This window comes from Helianthus annuus, chromosome 7, assembly GCF_002127325.2.
Source record: "Helianthus annuus cultivar XRQ/B chromosome 7, HanXRQr2.0-SUNRISE, whole genome shotgun sequence".
In the NCBI taxonomy this organism is placed as follows: domain Eukaryota; kingdom Viridiplantae; phylum Streptophyta; class Magnoliopsida; order Asterales; family Asteraceae; genus Helianthus; species Helianthus annuus.
The window spans coordinates 49012880-49030641 of NC_035439.2; the positions used below are offsets into that span (position 1 = coordinate 49012880).

Sequence of the window (17762 nt, forward strand, 5' to 3'; positions counted from 1 at the left end):
AAGAAACCACTACTGCTACTTCCTCATAGCAGATTGTAGAAAGATCTCAACCCATTCCTGTAACTCCTCCTGCTTCTTCTCAAAAAGAACAGGTTGTAAGAATGGAGACACCACAATATGATGCTCTGGAATCACTTGCTTCCATCATCCACAGCCCACTGCCCGGGGCAAATTCCCTTTCTACACCCAACCTCACATCCACAATTCCCCCACAAACAAAGCTATTGTTGGATGCTCTTGATTTGAACCAGACACAAACCAGTCCTTCTCAATCACCTGTCAATGAGCACATACCTCAACAAGTGACTGGGTCTGATGTTTCAGTCATTGCTAACCCACCAACAACACCTGAGGAGGTTACACCCCTTGAGTTACAAATAACTCTTGGTGGTAGTCCAAGTGAAGCAGCCACTACAAGTGCTGAACCCACTGATTTGCATTTGGACAGTGGTTACATCAATAAGACTTCCTTGGAGACAATTTCTTCTCTGGGAACACTGGTGTATCCAGCCTTCACTGGTTCACTAAAAAGTGTTTCTCAGTTTGAAGGAAGAAGTCCCTAGTTCCAAGAAAAAGGGGCATCAGTGGATGACTTTTGGAATACATTCCCTGAGTCAACCACTGTCAACCACTGAATGTGGGAAATCAGATGATCCTATTATGTTGGGTGATGGGTTAATGTACCAAGAATTGACAGCTTGAGTTGATAAACTGGACACTTCTGTTGCAGAAATCAAAGACATGCTGCAACAATTGTTGAAAGTTCAAAAGGTACCCACTACTGCACCAACTCCAACAGCTGCTCCATCATCTGCTTCTTCAACAGATGAGTTGTGGAGTTTATTTCAACCACTGCTCCAACATTAAAGAGAATTAGTTGATCAACAGCATGAGATTCAAGTCCAAAAGATCAGAAATCTCACGCAGTCAAGGTTTAAAGACACCCAGGCTAACATCAAGGCTATAAAGGCCCATTTGCTGAACACCACTGGCACTGCACCTCCCACTGTTATCTTTGTGGATAACCCTCCTACTGATAATGCCAAAAAGGGGGAGAAATTAAAGCAGTTCAAGAAGAAAGCGTATGAAGATGGCCTCTACATTGAACCAGATAAGTTAAGTATGCTTACAGACATTCCCTTGCCAGATGGTAGTAAAAAGACTGTATGTGACCACAAATGCACTGACTGAAGCAAAAGCAAGTGTAAAAAGGGATAAAGAGGCTAAGGATAAATCCAGGTGGGAACAGGAGAAAAGAGTATTTATGGAGCTGAATGAGCAGGGTATTTCTGAGCCAAAGGATGATAAAAATCCCGAGCCAAAAGAAAGAATCCCACTAGAAAAGTGAGGAAACCCAAACACATACCATCCAGACCCACAAAGCAAACTCATAAACCTACCAAAAACATCACACATCAATCTTCCACCCAAACAGCTATTGTAACACCTACTGTATCAACAATTGTTGGTACTTCAGTGGTTTCAGCAGTTGTTGAACCAAAAACCACCACTTCAACTACAACAACTGCTCCCACTTCAACCACTGCCCCACCAAAAATTCCATCACCACCAAAAATAATCTCACCACCATCACCTCCTGACAAAAAGCAGAAGACAGCTGATGACATCATCAGTTGTAATGGCAACAGTGGTTGAAACACCAGTTGTTTCAACAATTGTTAGTCAACAACCTTCCACTACAATAACCACCACTCAAATCACCACCACTGAACCATCCAAAACATCATCAGCCTCTCCTCAACCAAAAAGGAGAAGGTTAATCCTGAAAGATGATGATCCTTCACCATCACCAACATCTTCACAACCTTTGTCACTTGTCACTATACCAAACCCAGTGCCTCTCTCTTCAGCTCAAGTTCAAAAGCCAATCACTGACATTACTCCTGCAGGTGTCCCATATCCTCAAGAGCTTATAGCAGTCAGAGAAGAGATCAAATCCTTCTACTTTGAGGATGATCCTGCTAAAAGGAGTTTGCCATCAGTTGAAGGATATCCCAGGCCTAACAACATTGAAGAATACTTGAAAGTTAAGGCTCAACAAGCAGAGGATATCTCCAAAAGAAATTCACAAGGAAAGTCTGACAAAGAAATTCAAAGGCATTATCAATTTCTGCTCACACAAGTCAGATCTTTGGAGCAGTTTGCAAAAAATGTATGTCAGCAAATATCAGAAAGAGCAGATGAATCTTTGAGAAAAGACTATATTGAAAACATCATGGCTTACAAGAAATACAAGGGAGAAAAATACATGTACAAAGAATGGACCATTCCTGAGCTTGAAAGTGAAACAGCCAGGATTCAAGACATGATCAAAAACAAGGTTAAACATACTCCTCCTGATTGGGCAGAATACAAGCAGAATGTACCTGATAAAGTACTGGAGCTGAAGAGAATGAAAGAGGAATTGATCACTGCTGATTTTGGGTCAAGAAACCAAGTGTTGAGGTGGAAAGAAGACAAAGTCAGGGCCACTTACAAAAAGTTGGAGGAACTAAGGAAGAAAAATCCAAAGGTTCCACAAAAACCTGACTATCCTAAAGCAGAGGTTTCAACAAGACTACCAAAGCTGCAAGTCAGGAAAGCCACTGCTCCACCTGGTGCCATTCTTTATCAAAGAAGAAGGCAAAACCAGATGGATGTCGAAATAGCAGAGGATAGAGCTGCTGGTAATGAAGTTATAAAAATGGTTATCAAACAAATGATGGCTTATATTCCTGAACTTGCTCAAGCTCAAAGCACTGCTCAATCAGTCATCACCAGGCCACCATCTCCCAATTCCTCATCTAATAAAAATCTCCCGAGAAAATGTGACAACTGTCAAAAATCCAGGTATCCGTACAATTAATTAATCTTGATTAATGCTTAATGACTGTGCTGAATTACAAATTAACTGCTTTCTGATTACTGCCATACACATACATGTGCATCATACATTATTTAATGTCATATCAATACATTATTTGATGCACAAAGCACAGTTAGCACACGTATCTAATAAATCAGGAATATGCTGACAGAATTCAGTACATAGACAGACGGTGTGTTGAGACACAGAATGAGCAAGAAACCAAGTGCTACACTAGTATAGAGTGTAGGGAAGTAAGGACCACAAAACTGCTTTTCTAGGTGATAGTTTAAGTGCCGGAAAGTGCCTAAAACTCACCCAAAGTGCTGAATTCAGCAAAATTCAGCATAAATCAGCATTTTAACACATTAATATTATGCAAAAACATGATAAAATGGCCCTGAATGCTTTCCTAAGTGTCGGGAATTAAAATTGTCACAAAAGGGTACATAAAGAACACTAAACTGTAAGTTTATCACTTTAACGAATCAGTATCCAATCGAACAACCGGACACTGCCCGAAACACCAAATTTACACTAGAAGCACTGTTTTAATGTTTCTAAACTAGTTATGATCCCCGAACATCATAACACCTCCTAAAAATATCAAATAACTGAAACACGTAACGAACACTTGGATTTGAACTAATTTGAAACTAAAGGGTTAAACCTACAACTAGACATCCCCCCCCCCACCTATGGACGGTCATGCTTGGCCCCATGCCTTCAAGATTTTATTTCTATATTATACTAGATCTTGTTGTGCTTTTTAGAACATATTACACATAAGATAAATGGAGAACATGGTTTATTTAAAGACATGAAAGGTTCATGATCATATTACTTCACACACTTCACACTTGATCTCTCTCCCTCTCTTGCTCCCACTCTCGGCCGAACACTAGCACAACCACCACCATCATCATCCAACTTTCTTCATCCATTCCAAGATCATACAAGGGTGTTAGAGTCCATACAAGGAAGCTTGGTGGCTTTGGATGTTGAAGGACCTTCTCTATTTGCTTTTATCCTCTTGATTTCTACTCTTGATCGTCCCTAGCCTTGTGCTAGTGGTAAGAATCTTAATCTTGCTAGTTTACTTCCCTTTTTAGTGGTTAATGATGAATCATGATAAAAAAATATCAAGAACACTAAAGAATCATATGAAGTAAACATGAATATAAGCTTGTTTAGTAAAGATATCTTCATGAATATAAGTTGTTATGCTTGTTGATCTTTGATTGTTTGTATAAGTGATGTTAATCATCATAAGGTCTTGCTAAATCATGATTAAAAACATAGTTTAGCAAGATGTGAAAGTATAAATTATTGTAGGATGATGGATCATCCACACTTAAAGCATGAACTTGAAAGAAGTAATGTTTTCTTGAAAAACCATGATTAAAGTGAGTTGTTGATCATATGGATCTAAATATTTGTAAATGATATATCAAAGAAACCAAGTTAAAAACATGAGTTTCATATAAACTTGGTTCTTACATAAACAAACACTATTTTTGGTGGTTAAACAAGTGTAGAAACACTTGTGTAACAAGAAAATTTCATAAAGAAACATTTTTGTAAAACATGATGACAAGTTGTAAACATCTAAGTCTTTCAAGACTGATGTTTTTAAATAAACAACCCCACTTTAAAGGGTAACTAAACTCACTACCAAGTTACTACAAATTTTCATAAACTTTCAAGATCATGAAGTGGTAGATTAAGCATGATTTTGGCAAAATTGGTAAGTATAAGTTATTTAGAGTTGATTGTAAATTGATTGTGATGATTTTACAAAAGAAAATGATATGCTTGAAAGCATGGAAACCACCATTTTTAGGGGAAACTATGTCAAAATTTTCTATAAATATTAAGACTTAGAAAAATATTTTTAAACAAATATTTATAAGTATATTTTCACCATGAGTTTTCCATATAAATCTTGCCATAATTTTTGTTACAAAAATATAAGTATTGGAGGTTGGTTTTTATAAATATAAGTGGCTAAATATATATTTAGAATATATATATATATATATATACATACAATAAAGACACAATGTGTGTGATTATTTATATACTTTGTGTAATAGTTATATTATTTTAGGGCATGAAATAATGTAACACATCAAAACACCAAGAGATACAATCCAAAACATTACCAAAATTTCAAGGAATAAATATATAAGTTACACACAAAATATTGGCGAAACCGAACAAGAAATGTAACTTACAAAATATTCCGGAACTTAATTCGCAAGTATATTTTGGTAAATAATATTTTGGACACAAGGAAACGAAAGTATGATTGTTATGATTATCACAAGAGTATATCATATTTTGACAAGAAGGAAATATACGATTTTTGGTGAATAAATATATATATATATATATATATATATATATATATATATATATATCTATACTACTTTAATAAACATATAGGAAGGGCAAGAATGGTCATTTGCCATTGTACAACCATTTCAAGCCCATTGTACAACCATTTAAGCATAAATATGTTGAAAAATTATTTAACACACGGTATGGATCCTAACCGGATCTCTTTGACCCGTTTCACTTTTATGGATCCAATATAAACTTTCTTTCACTCCTTTCTAAACCCTAAATTCATTTCATCCACATCCGCTCCTCCTTCTTTCTCTCTCTGGTGATTTTCAATTTAGGGTTTCACGAGATCTGTGGTATGAGATCTCACCAGATCCAACAATGGTGTGGTCTGTAAAAGTGGTCGAGTACGCTTCAAGATCAGTCGATTTGACCAGAGGTTGAACTGGATAATGTTGACCCATTTTCTTCTCTTCCTGATCGAATATGACCTTTTTTTCTCGAAACCCTACTCATTCATTCAGATTCCCATCTCCCTGCTTTCTCTCTCAAATGAGATCTAGGGTTTCTACATGTGATTCAAGATTTTGCTTTCACTGCTTTCTCTCTCAAACGAGATCTAGGGTTTCTACATGCGATATCAGATCTGGCTTTCACAGTTCGGTTCGACACTTCCATGGAACCAAAAACTCCGAGCCGAGAGCGTTGCAGATCTACAAGTTGGAGGTGGTTTTTGGTAGTTGGTAGGCTTCATTCTCTCTCTCAAATTCCTTTGTCTCAGATCTACATGAATTTTGATTATTTGTCTTAGATCTACATGGATTTTGGTGTGTTATGGTGTATATTATTTTACATCAGGTTCTTGATTTTTTTTTCTAAACAATTTAGGTACTAAAGATGTTCGGGTGGTTAAACACTTCTCAATCACCCGGTTGGAAACACAAGAATCATCAAGGAAGGGTTAGTTTAATTTTGTGTTCGGATATCAATGTCTGATAGTATAGCCTTACTTAATTGATTATCTGTTTTTTGGGGATTTTTACGCAGGTTACAAATTAGGGTCTGGATGTTATTCAGACTAATGTTTTCTGGAATGGGCATGAACCACAACCTGGTAAAGTAAGTAATTTTTTTATTTTTTTTTTAAAGTGTGTTTCTTTAAAGGAAAGTAGTTATTTTTTGTTTATTAACTTTCATGTTTTTTTTCAGTATTATTTTGAAGACAGGTATGATCTGGTTAAGTTCATTAACCTAATTAAGGAAGCTGGACTATGTGTTCATCTCAGAATAGGCCCATATGCTTGTGCTGAATGGAACTTTGGGTATTATTCATAGAACTTCATGAATTCTTTGCAGATTTATTTATTAAAAAAGACCCTAAATTACCATTTTTGCCATTGTGTTTACAGGGTATTTCTTGTGTGGTTGAAATATATGCCAGGAATAAGTTTTAGAACAGAATGCTCCTTCAAGGTCTCATTCTCAAATTGCAACAAAAATATAAAATTGTTTATGTTTTTCCAAATTATATGTTATGTTGATTTAGTTTATGCATTTTAGGCTGCAATGGAAAATTTTACAAGGCACATAGTGAATATGATGAAATCAGAACGCTTGTATGAGAATTAGGGCGGTCCGATTATTTTATCTCAGGTAGTCATAATCACTTATTTACTCTGTTTTTGTAGCATTAATAAGTGGTAGCAACATGAATAAACTGTGCAAGTAGTCAAACGGGTCACGTGAGCATTCCCATAATTTGATGTCCCTTTTGTAAAATTTATAAGGGTAAATCACGTTTTACGCTTTTAAGTTACATCGGATGTTCTTTATAATATTCACTGAAGTTTTTTGCAATTCATATTTACAAGAAAGTAAATATTGCTTTTGTTACTCACAGATCAACACTGGCAATGGTTTTTACTGTGACTACTTCCCTCCTAACAGTGATTCCAAACCGAAAATGTGGCCCGAAGCGTGGTCTGGATGGTAACGTGATATTTTACGCAGACCGGTCTCCGTCTTCAAAAGGTTACTCACAGTCTTGCTCAGGTATTCCGCCGTATGATTTTCTTCATCCCGGTTAACGCGATATTTGTCCAGTTTATTCTTTGATTCAAGAATATTATTATAACATAGACCCATTCTTTGCTTCTGCATTCTCACACAAACTCACATCAATGCTTTTTGGAGTTTGAGTTTATTCTGATGCATTTAATGTGTCAATACAGGTTGGGCCTTGTTGCAACAATAAAGGTATGCTTTTATTGGCAGTATCATATAAATGGAAATAATAATCAGTGGCGGTGTCTTGTTTTATTTTCCATTTAAAGTCATTCATTTAATGTTGTCGCTTATCCCCCCATGACATATATTCATTTGTGTGTTGTTGTTGGTCTTGTCTTTTGACTTTCTAGGAGCGTGCTAATGAGATATTTAAGAAGGTCAAAGACCAGAAGTCAAGTAGGGGAAGAAACCAAGACGCCATATAGGCGGCCTGTCTTTACACCGCTTGCCGTCAAGAAGACAAGCCACGCACTGTAAAGGGTATAAACAATCCACATTAGTTTAATCGGATGCTTACTGGTCTCTGTTTATATGAACTGGATTTTCATTGTCTTGAACCAGTGTTCAAATAGAAATCTGTTCGGTTGCCAACAGAGCCACCAAGAAAGAAATTGGACGTGCAAAAGAATACATTGCTAATTAAACTGAACTTTTAGGTGCATTCTGTTTATACCATTATATTGTCTTTTTTTTATTTGGGTAGTGTTTGCCTTAAATTAAGGGAGCTTAAGACCTTGGATGTCACACTTGGTGTAAGCTTCGGTTGGCCCCTATAGCTACCCTTAAGGGATCATTGTTCTATAACTGCCTATCATCTTGTTTTTATTTGCAGTAAGTTATGTAGGTTAAGTTACAGGATTATACTAAAAAGTAAGAAAATAACGCCTAAGAGGGAGTTATTTTTTATTTATTGATTTATTAAAAAAAATAGATCATTTCAATCATGATGATACATGTAGCCATGACCACTCGAGTTAGGTAAGATTGCTGTTATTAGAAAAAAACACCTATATCTATACTATATATATAATGCATATCTATACTATCAAATGATGTTGGATATTTGATTATCAGTTTCTTATTTGATGTTTGTTTGTAGGTACTGAAGACATTAATAAGTGATGAAGTGATATCTTGTGCGGGGATTCAACGAGGTATAGTTTTGATGTAAATTTTATGTTTTAACAATTATAGTTCCGTAGTGGTCTCTTTTTTTTTCTATTCAAGGGGTGTTTGGTGTTTGGATTTGGATTTTGTCTTATGAATTGATATTTTTTAATGTTTTGAAATACAGAATTTGGGGCAGTGAGTAGGCCTGGATCGAGATTGGGGAGGGAAAACGAAACGAAAAACCCTAATCGATTGCTGATTGTTTCTCCCCACGGTAACTCTGCGTCGTTGCTGATGGTTCTTGCTTTTCCGTCTATGCCACCTCACTCCTGGTATTCTTCATCCAGGTCTTTATATTTAAAGATTCATTGTCATTTGAAGTGGTATTCTCAATCCATGTCTTTATTATATGGGGCATTTAATTCATTTTTCTGCAATTTTGGGGAAATTTCAACTCTTTCATTTTGATTTCATCATTTCTTGTTGGAGAACTATGAATTTCGTGATTTCATTGCTCAATTCATTTTAAATATAGCATTATTCCCAATTTCAAGTAGGTTTTTGATCTGTTTTTGTGTTCCCTCTAAGTCTAAAGATACACATGCACTTAGACTCCTTGATGATCAAAGGTGAGTATTATGTTATTGATCAGAAACAACATGGATGAATTAAACAAAAAATAAACTTAATCTGATCTTTTTTGTTGTCATTACAAAGGGACAGCTGTAGATGAACTCATGAACGTGGTCTATATGCTCTTTGATGGATTGGAACCTGGAACATCAACTGTTTCAGTTGTCACAAGAAGAATATTATGACCATTGGAGCTCAAGACAGCTTGCTGCAGCTGGTTTGCTTCTATCTAAATCTTGCCTTGAATACTTGATGCATAAATTGTTTTATTTATCAGCATATATCGTCTTAACTTTGATGGGTCAAATTGGTAAATGAAAAAATATAGCGAAAAAGGAAGCAAGACATATAAATTGAAAGTGTCCTAAAGCATTATTCTTAATGCACACACGTGTACAGCCTATGAAAAATATGGCTTGCTATTCCAGTTTAGTTTTGCTTTTTATAGCGTTCGATGCTAATGTTCTCTTTCATATATGAAAAGTTATAAGCTTATTATTTTGATTGTGGTTAAATCATCACTATAGGTTTGTTTTTATTTTTTTAAACTAAATCCATAGATATACCTTTATGGCTTTATTTAATTTTAATTTTGGTAAATTATGAGGTGGGGTGTAATATTGGATTATACCGGTGTAACTAATTGTGGATAGATTGTTAGCTTCCCTGGGGTTAGAAACGTTGTTCGAGTTTAACTTCTTTGTGTTTTTTTAGAAGAAAAGTGAATTATTTGGGGTATGTCATATGCTAATAATTCTCTTTTATTAGTCCAGATTGTTTATTATATGAAAAATATTACGTCAAGAGATCCCCAAATGGTGCTTTAAGAAATGTATTATGTATGCGAGGAAACCAAAAGTTTGTGTTAAAACAATAGTTACAAACTTCCTTCCCACATTGTTTTCGTGCATGCTATTTTTAAAATTTTAATTAATATAATAGTTCTTTACTCTTTGATCCGTGAAGCGAGCCAAACTTATCGAAGCAAGGCATACTAAGAATCAGAGGACGAGAAGAAAGGAGAAAGAGGCGCAGGCGCAGGAGAGAGTATACCTTCTTTGGTCTTTGCCTATTCCGTTAACTATTGCTTTTGTTAGAACTGAAATATACATTATGCTCTTCAAGAACACTAATTAGGGGTCATGTGTAATTATAGGATCAACCAACATGACAAGACTGGGTCCTTTGAAATCAATTTGAAACTAAGTTTTTTTTTCTCTTTTGTATAATTATACTGTATAGCCTTGTACATATATGAAATCTTATAAAGTTGACTTTGTGATGATTTGGCATTTTGTGTTAGACGGTAATGTGATGATGTGTGTAGTTGTAATACATGGTTTAACAGTTATACCATTTGTTGACGTGGTAGAAGCTTTGAAAATTAGATTCTCACACCGGATTAATAAGCACAATTTATTAACTAGAACTTCACAAGTTTTTTTTTAACGGTATAGATCGACTGGTAAAAGATCCCCTACAGCCCTACTAAAGTTTGGAACCGCCCAAGTTCGAATCTCCTTCCCATCGGTGCGTACGGTTTGCTGGGCCGACACACATAGTGAAGGTCGAACCTGGTACCCCACAGAAGAAAGCCCTTGGGGGAAAACTCCTGATCGCTTCCAAGGTTTATAAGAACTTGATTTTCACAAAATGGTGGATGAGAACTTGATTCTATGGGGTAAAATATGAACATTCCACACAGTTTGTTTAGAGCATTCACATTTGTTTAATTTTTTAAATGATATGCCATGGATGCACATTGGCAGGACAACGCTATTCAGACCTTCCCTTAACCGAAAATTTAGATTTTAGTTATGACCCAACTGAATTGAACCTTCTCATACACGCCTTTAGAATTATTAACAAGTGTTGTGTTTTCCGTTGTATCGCGAATTTGGTTTGGTTATGGCTCAAAACTGAACCGCCCCGTACATAGCCCTAAGCTCATCAACCTAAGTGATATGTTTCCCGTCGCATCGCGCGGGTAAACGACTAGTATATATATATATATATATATATATACTACGTTAATAAGCATATAGGAAGGGCAAGAATGGTCATTTGCCATTGTACAACCATTTGAAGCCCATTGTACAAGCATTTAAGCATGGATGTGTTGAAAACTGGTTTTAACACGCGGCCAATAAAAGAACTGGGGTCATCGAAATTAGGGTTTGTTGGACAAAACAATCGCCGCTCCTCTTCTCATCTTCTCACTTTCTCCCTGGCGATTCTAGGGTTTCAACACCAGATCGACTTCTCTCTTCCTCATTATCATCACGTGAGGAACTCTCCGACACAAGACCGACTTCCTCATTATCATCACCACCATTTCCTCTCTTTCTCCGGGCGATTCTAGGTTGTACATGTAGCAATCGCTTCAAGATCTACGCTTCCTCAGTGATGAATCTCTCTAGATCCGACACCAGATTGGTACCATATCTTTTTTTTACCATATCTTTTTTTTTTGTTATTTGAATCGGATCTATGAAATATTTCAGATCTACGGTTTGGTTGTGGGTGGAAGATGATGAAGATATCATAGATCTACCGTTTGGTGGCCAGATTGGTACCGTTCTTTTTAACCTGATCTACCGTTTTTTTTTTGGTTTTTCTGTAGTTTATGTTCATACGCTGTTAGATTTTATGTTAGATCTGTGTAATACTATCAGATCTGTGTTGGAGGTTAAAGAATGGGTTCAAGCTCAGTTGGGTTGGATTGAAGAAGAAACCAGACGTTTAGCTTCCATTCAAGAGGTTTGATTTTTTCTTCAAGAATTTATTATCATATGGGTTTTTGTTTTAAGTTTGCTTGATTATGTATGTTTTAGACTTCATTTAAGCTGTTAGACAAAGCAATTGATTCTAGAATCAACTTCTTTGATTCGGCTGAAATGTAAGGGTTTTCTTTTTTATGTAAGTTTTTAGTAAATAATGAATAATATGGTTTGAGATTTGTTAAGGTATCCGGTGCCGCAGCGGGCGGAAAGTTATGGATGCAGTGAAGAGTATTTTGGATGGTGGATTAGAGAGAGGAAAATGGGTGTTTGAATCAATTATGAAATTGAAAAGCTCTGTTTGCCACAAAGGTTAATTTTATCTATTTAGTCCTTTGCTGTAAGAATATGATATGCAATGTGTTTTATAGATTTGTTCAACTGCAAGTAATTTGTAATTTATATAAACAAATGATATGTGTTGTTGGATATAAAAAGAAAATGGCTACGTCATCTGAGCTCATGTGTTACTTTTGTCCTGCCCCGTTCAATCAATTTCTAAGATAAAAGATAATTTGACCTAACCAAACTGTGTTTTGCAGGCTGCGTATTGCTTGTCAGCTGTTTCTACCGTGTTGCTTGGTTTCAGGCGTTATTGTGCAGAATGAAGTAAACCTGGTAACTTTACTCTTTTAATGTTGTATGATAATTGATGCCTAAATGTACAATGTTGGGCGTTTGTAGGGTATTCGCTTACTCTGATGTTACTCCTTTAATCTAGAAGATAGTCTTAGAAGAGTTGAAGATATAGTCCCACAAACTATTAGTTCTCAAGTAGCAACAAAAACTTCAGTTACTGCACCTTTTGAAGGCAAAATTTGTTTTGAAATATTGATTTGGCTAGATACTTGGGTTGGATAACGGGTCAAAACAGGTTCTGTTTTGAGACGGGCTGTATTAGGTTGGATTGAGTGAGATGGCAGGTTAAATTGGGTAATGGGTCAGACGGATTGAGTGAATCGCAACAAATCACTTTCAATACGGGTCAAAACGAGTCGGTGGGTCGTCTCACCTCGCAAACACCTTTATTATATATTTCATAATAATTAATGCTCAAACACGAATAAATACATCTTTGTATAAATTGATTAAGAAACTGTATGCACTAAACTTACACTTTCGTGTACTTTCAAGTTTCAACCCATTTGACAATTTGACTCATTTGACCCATTCCCTTTTTGCACGTTTATGTATTATTTTGGCTTATTTGACATGTTTGTGAGTAAACATAACTCAAATATAACACTTTCATAAGTTAATTTAGTCTAAATTGCCACTTCTAGATTTTGTTCCAGTAGATTAAAAATTGGTTTGGTTTAATATGAAAATTTGTTAATTTGACCTCAAAAGTCAAAATTTATGTTTTTTTTCCTTCGACTCTCTGTTTGCATGTTTAATTGTTCTAACAAAAAACATCCTTTTACAGTTGGGATCTGCGGAATTCTTTATGAAGGAATCAAAGTTTTTAATACACGGAAGCGGTAAAGACAATCCCTAGGCGGTACCTCACCGCCGACTAGCGCCTAGCGCCTTCTACAACATTGAATCCTCCAACGGGATTCGTGTTTGAAAAGCAACAAATGCGAGGATTATATTTCAATCAATCTCCCGCAAAGGTATAGACGTGCTTATTTTTCTATGTTGTTCATGTAAGTTTGTAAATATAAAAATAATCTCACAGAAAATGATAAAGATTTGAAATATAAGCATAGGTGAAATGCATCAAGATGATTTTTGAAAAATATATTAATATAATTAAATCAAGAGAACAATACACAATCTTGAAATACCTGATCAAATGAATGGTATTTGCCTGTTTATTAAGAAACTGTTTGCTTTAATTTTTTGTATATACCAAACACAAAGAGTAAATTACAAGGATGGTCCTTATGGTTTACCAAAATTTTGGATTTGGTTCCTAGCTTTCCAAAAGTACACAGATGGTCCGTGTGGTTTGCACTTTGTGACGCATTTAGAGTATGATGTTACCATGAGTCGGTTTTCAGTAAAGTAACTGGTATGTTGCAAATCGTTACATGTGATAATTCTATCTCGTCATAAATTTTTGGTACTGCAACACTTAAGTGTGTATAGTTTAAAAGTTTGGGAATGGAGATGAAAGTGATACCTGATGTTTGTTTTAAGGAGAATTTTTATCAAACCCTTGAGATTAGGGTTTTTTTAAACCCACCCAATGTGGTGGCTTCTATATTTAATTCCAAAATGCATTTTCGTCATTGAGGTTTGGCCAGTTTTTTTGTGACTTTCGTCCAAAGGTTTGTTTTTCTACATTAGGATCCAAAAGGTTTGAAATCTTGCAAATTTCATCCGGCCCGTTAACTCCATCCATTTTCCCCGTTAAGTCAGGGGTATTTCTGTCTTTTCTGCCAATTTAAAGGGCAATTCGATTATTTTCACTTATGTTAAAAGATCGAATACCCCTAAAAAGACCGAATTGCCCTTTAAGTTAACAAAAAAGACAGAAATACCCCTGACTTGATGGGGGGATGAAAATGGCAAGATTTCCAACCTTTTGGATCTAAATGCGAAAAAACAACCCTTTGGACGAAAGTCGCAAAACTGGTCAAACCTCAGGCTCGAAAATGGCATTTTACTCTATTTTTAATTTGTGCTTCATTGCTTACTGTTTTAGTTTTTTTTTCTTGATTTTTTGCTTACATTTTGCTCGATAAAATCTGATTAGTTTGAAGAAATATTTGCTGAATGATGATTAATTGATTAGTATAATCATATGTTTTGTTCATTCTTTATAGGAGGAACAACGATTCAATGATTGCAACTGTTGAATCAACAAAACTAGATTATGAATGGAGGAACGACTGAACAAAACATGTTGGAGCTGATTCATTCGCCTTGGCGAAGGGATCCAGTTTGTGAGGTGCGGTGTCTTGGCGTTCCGACTGTCGACATGCGAACCCTCTGTCGCGTTCTACAAGTTTGTTCAGACAATTTTGATTCATCACTTAGGTTCAGTAAGTAGATTAAGTTAACTGTTTAAGTGAAGCATTTATGGTTAATGTTAGTTGAAATGAAAGGAGAAAACTGGTGGTAAGATTCTTCTTAGGACTGGTGGTGTGTTGTATCTTTTTCGGGGTAAACATTATGATCCGCACAACAGGCCGAAATACCATGTGATTCTGTGGAAGCCTGCAACTCCGGTTTACCCAAAGCTTATACAAGAACCGGAAGGGTTGACAAAAGAAGAAGCTGATGAGTTGAGAATGAAAGGGAAAAAACTTCCCCCGATTTGTAAACTAGGTAAAGTTTAACGTCTAGAGTTACATATTTGCGCATTGGGTTTATTATTTTCTGAGTTCTCATATATTAATGACTAAACCAGGTAAGAACGGTTGGAGAGTAGAAATGTCTCACAACTGTTGAGGATCCGGAGGTGGCGGAGGGCGCTTGGAGGTCGTGGTCGCTCTGGTGGTTCTGATTTGAAATGCTACCAGTGTGGTGACGTTGGCCAGTTTGCTCGTGAGTGCCGTGGTGGCGGTGGTGATAGACGCCGCCGCCGCGGCCGTAGCCCAGTCAACAGGTACCGACGGAGTCCTAGCTACGGTCAGAGGTGAGATTTCTGAAACACAAGATTATTTTTTTTGTTTTGTTACTTAATTGCCATATAATGTTTATTCACTTTGAATTTTTAAGAAGCATTATTTTTGTAGCAGTCTGGAACCTTATAGTTTGGTAGCAATCAAGAACCCTGTAGTTTCACTATTCAGATTCTAGAAATAGTCAAAACCCTTAAGTTTGACATCTAAGAGGTTTTGGTTCTTGTTTTTGATTTGATGAGAGAAAATATTATAATTTTGAGATAACAACTACATGTTCCAATAGGACTCAATGATATTGTGTAATAATGTTTTGTAGAGGTTCTAAATCAACATGTCTTGTTAGTGTGCTTTTTATTCCCAGATGTTCGGGTGCCCTTTGGGTTGTTTAATCGGGTTCCTTGGGTCAGGTTTTTGGATGGGAAATATTAAACCCATATATAATCCATTTTAAATTTGGGTTAACCGATTTTGCGTGTTGATTTGTCTTCAATCACGTGTGAATAATACTGCACATGAAGTTTTTAGATGGGCTCGGCATCCCTACTGAAGATGTTCTGGTTGATCAGTTTACTTCTCCAGACACTCATAATCCATTTTTTAAAATTATACCACTTTGTTCTCCATTGGGTGATGCAGATCCTACATCAAGCTTTACGATTCTCCACCAAAATCATCAACCGAAGAAGACGATGAGCTAGCAAAATTTCCTGCTTCTCGGAAGAAGAAATTGAGGTAAGATTTAAATGTTAAACTATAATCGGTTTAGGCTGGGAACGGTGGGTAAGCTTCCTTTGGGTGGGCTTTTGAGTAACAATGAGCCGGGTATTAACGGAGCTCAGGGGTAATCTGGAATTCTTTTCAAAATGTGGTTTTTTTAATGGTGTTAAGGCTGCAAAATAGAGTAACTGTCAACGAAAAGGGCAGTCGACTTCAAAGGAAGGGATTCACTGCATTATCTATTCTCTTGGAGAATAAAAGTAGGTGAGAACATGGATTGTATGTCCTTCCAAGTGCTGGTGAATCTTTGTGGTATATCTTGGTCAGCCGTCGTGTACTTCCATATATTAAGATTGCGGAGGTACTACGTTTTAAGTCATGGTCGGGATGACTAAAACGTGTTTGACAACCCGAGATATTTGGTAAATTATTTAACCTTTATGATTACAACTTTTATTTATGAGTTTTTGTTAACTTGTTTGCAGGTTGAAATTCTGACTGTGATGCCTAGCAAGTCATTTTTTATTCAGATGGGATCTGCAAATTATTAATTTGACATGCTCAAATTGGGTAAGAAGATATGTAGTATTGATGTATAAGTTTAATGTTATTTTAGTTTTATTTGAGATGAAAAAGTAACTTAGTTGTGGGTGAATTATGGATTGAAATGAGTCTCCTCTACCAGCTGATAAGAATAAGATAAGACTAAATAAATGATGAATTGTTGGTTTTACCATATTAAGTCGTATCCCCTGCTTTTCATGGTAGTTTTTTAATTCTTTGCACTTACCTGGGGTAGTTAATAAAAGTATAAAACAGAATGGTTTCATCTTTAAATAAAACTTATACAACATGAATGCTATGTTTTAGAAGTTCATTCTGGCTATTAGATTTGTCGTAAGCTATTACTAAATATTATTCTAATGGTACAATCTACAGAGGCAGGATAGTGGTGGAGAAGACGAAAGGAAAGAAGGCAGAGGTGGTGACGAAAGAGTACAACATTAATCTTGACAAACGGCTGCCTGGATGGTATATTGTTTATAGTGGTTGATTAAAATTTTCGAGTTCTGTGTTGGATTTTTGATATTCTGATGGCTTGATTCACTCTTTTTGATGTTCGATTGCGTCTAAAGTTGTGAAAATTTTAATCGCAGTTGCGATTCTGTTAAAATGTAGTTATGTCTACTTGATGTGTGGATCAATTGTACACAATTTGTAGGGTTTTAATTTGTTTATTGGTTATTGCTGATGCTTTATTAATTTGGATGCCAATCTGGTTTACCAATCATGTGATGAAGTCCAGAATTTGTACTTGTTTGTTTCTGTAGGAGTCTCTTTCTAAAGTGCGGAAAATCCTTCAAGTTTCAATTGGTTTTCTTTTCATTTGGTTTCTTTAACCTTTGCTGTAAGCAAAGTGTAGCTGGAATCATTTGGTTGTATCAGTTTAGTATGCAAAGTATAGTCTTTTAGATCCTGCATTAATATGTAGGCAAAAGATCAAATACAAATAATCTTAACATACTAAACATACAAATTGAAGGAAAATCCAAAAAGACAAGGTGGCATTTTTGTAATTACCACCAACTATCAAAGTTACAACCAAAAATACCTAAAAAAACACAATTTTTTTTTAACAGTTTTTATTAAAAAATCGCTACA

The 17762-nt window shown here is 35.8% G+C and overlaps 2 long non-coding RNA genes across 32 annotated transcripts; both read left to right on the forward strand.

The window, feature by feature from the left end:
- The first annotated feature begins 5496 nt into the window (after positions 1-5496).
- On the forward strand, positions 5497-10310 carry LOC110917713. 28 transcript variants are annotated; one of them, XR_004863417.1, is made up of 15 exons: positions 5497-5958; positions 6104-6175; positions 6263-6334; positions 6425-6537; positions 6625-6688; positions 6776-6868; positions 7116-7267; positions 7447-7471; positions 7633-7938; positions 8382-8436; positions 8577-8724; positions 8981-9021; positions 9110-9242; positions 9992-10086; positions 10182-10310. It is a non-coding gene; the product is annotated as an uncharacterized LOC110917713 (long non-coding RNA). The 28 variants fall into 28 exon arrangements; XR_004863418.1 differs by having other exon boundaries at positions 8988-9021; XR_004863419.1 differs by having other exon boundaries at positions 8988-9021; positions 9116-9242.
- Positions 10311-11520: 1210 nt separating this feature from the next.
- Positions 11521-17375, forward strand: LOC110918038. 4 transcript variants are annotated; one of them, XR_004863425.1, is made up of 10 exons: positions 11521-11597; positions 11701-11785; positions 11860-11924; positions 11992-12117; positions 12348-12423; positions 13232-13421; positions 14580-15084; positions 15167-15394; positions 16020-16115; positions 16586-16867. It is a non-coding gene; the product is annotated as an uncharacterized LOC110918038 (long non-coding RNA). The 4 variants fall into 4 exon arrangements; XR_004863426.1 differs by lacking the exon at positions 11860-11924 and adding an exon at positions 17040-17375 and having other exon boundaries at positions 11523-11597; positions 16586-16670; XR_004863424.1 differs by lacking the exon at positions 11860-11924 and having other exon boundaries at positions 11523-11597.
- Positions 17376-17762: the final 387 nt, after the last annotated feature.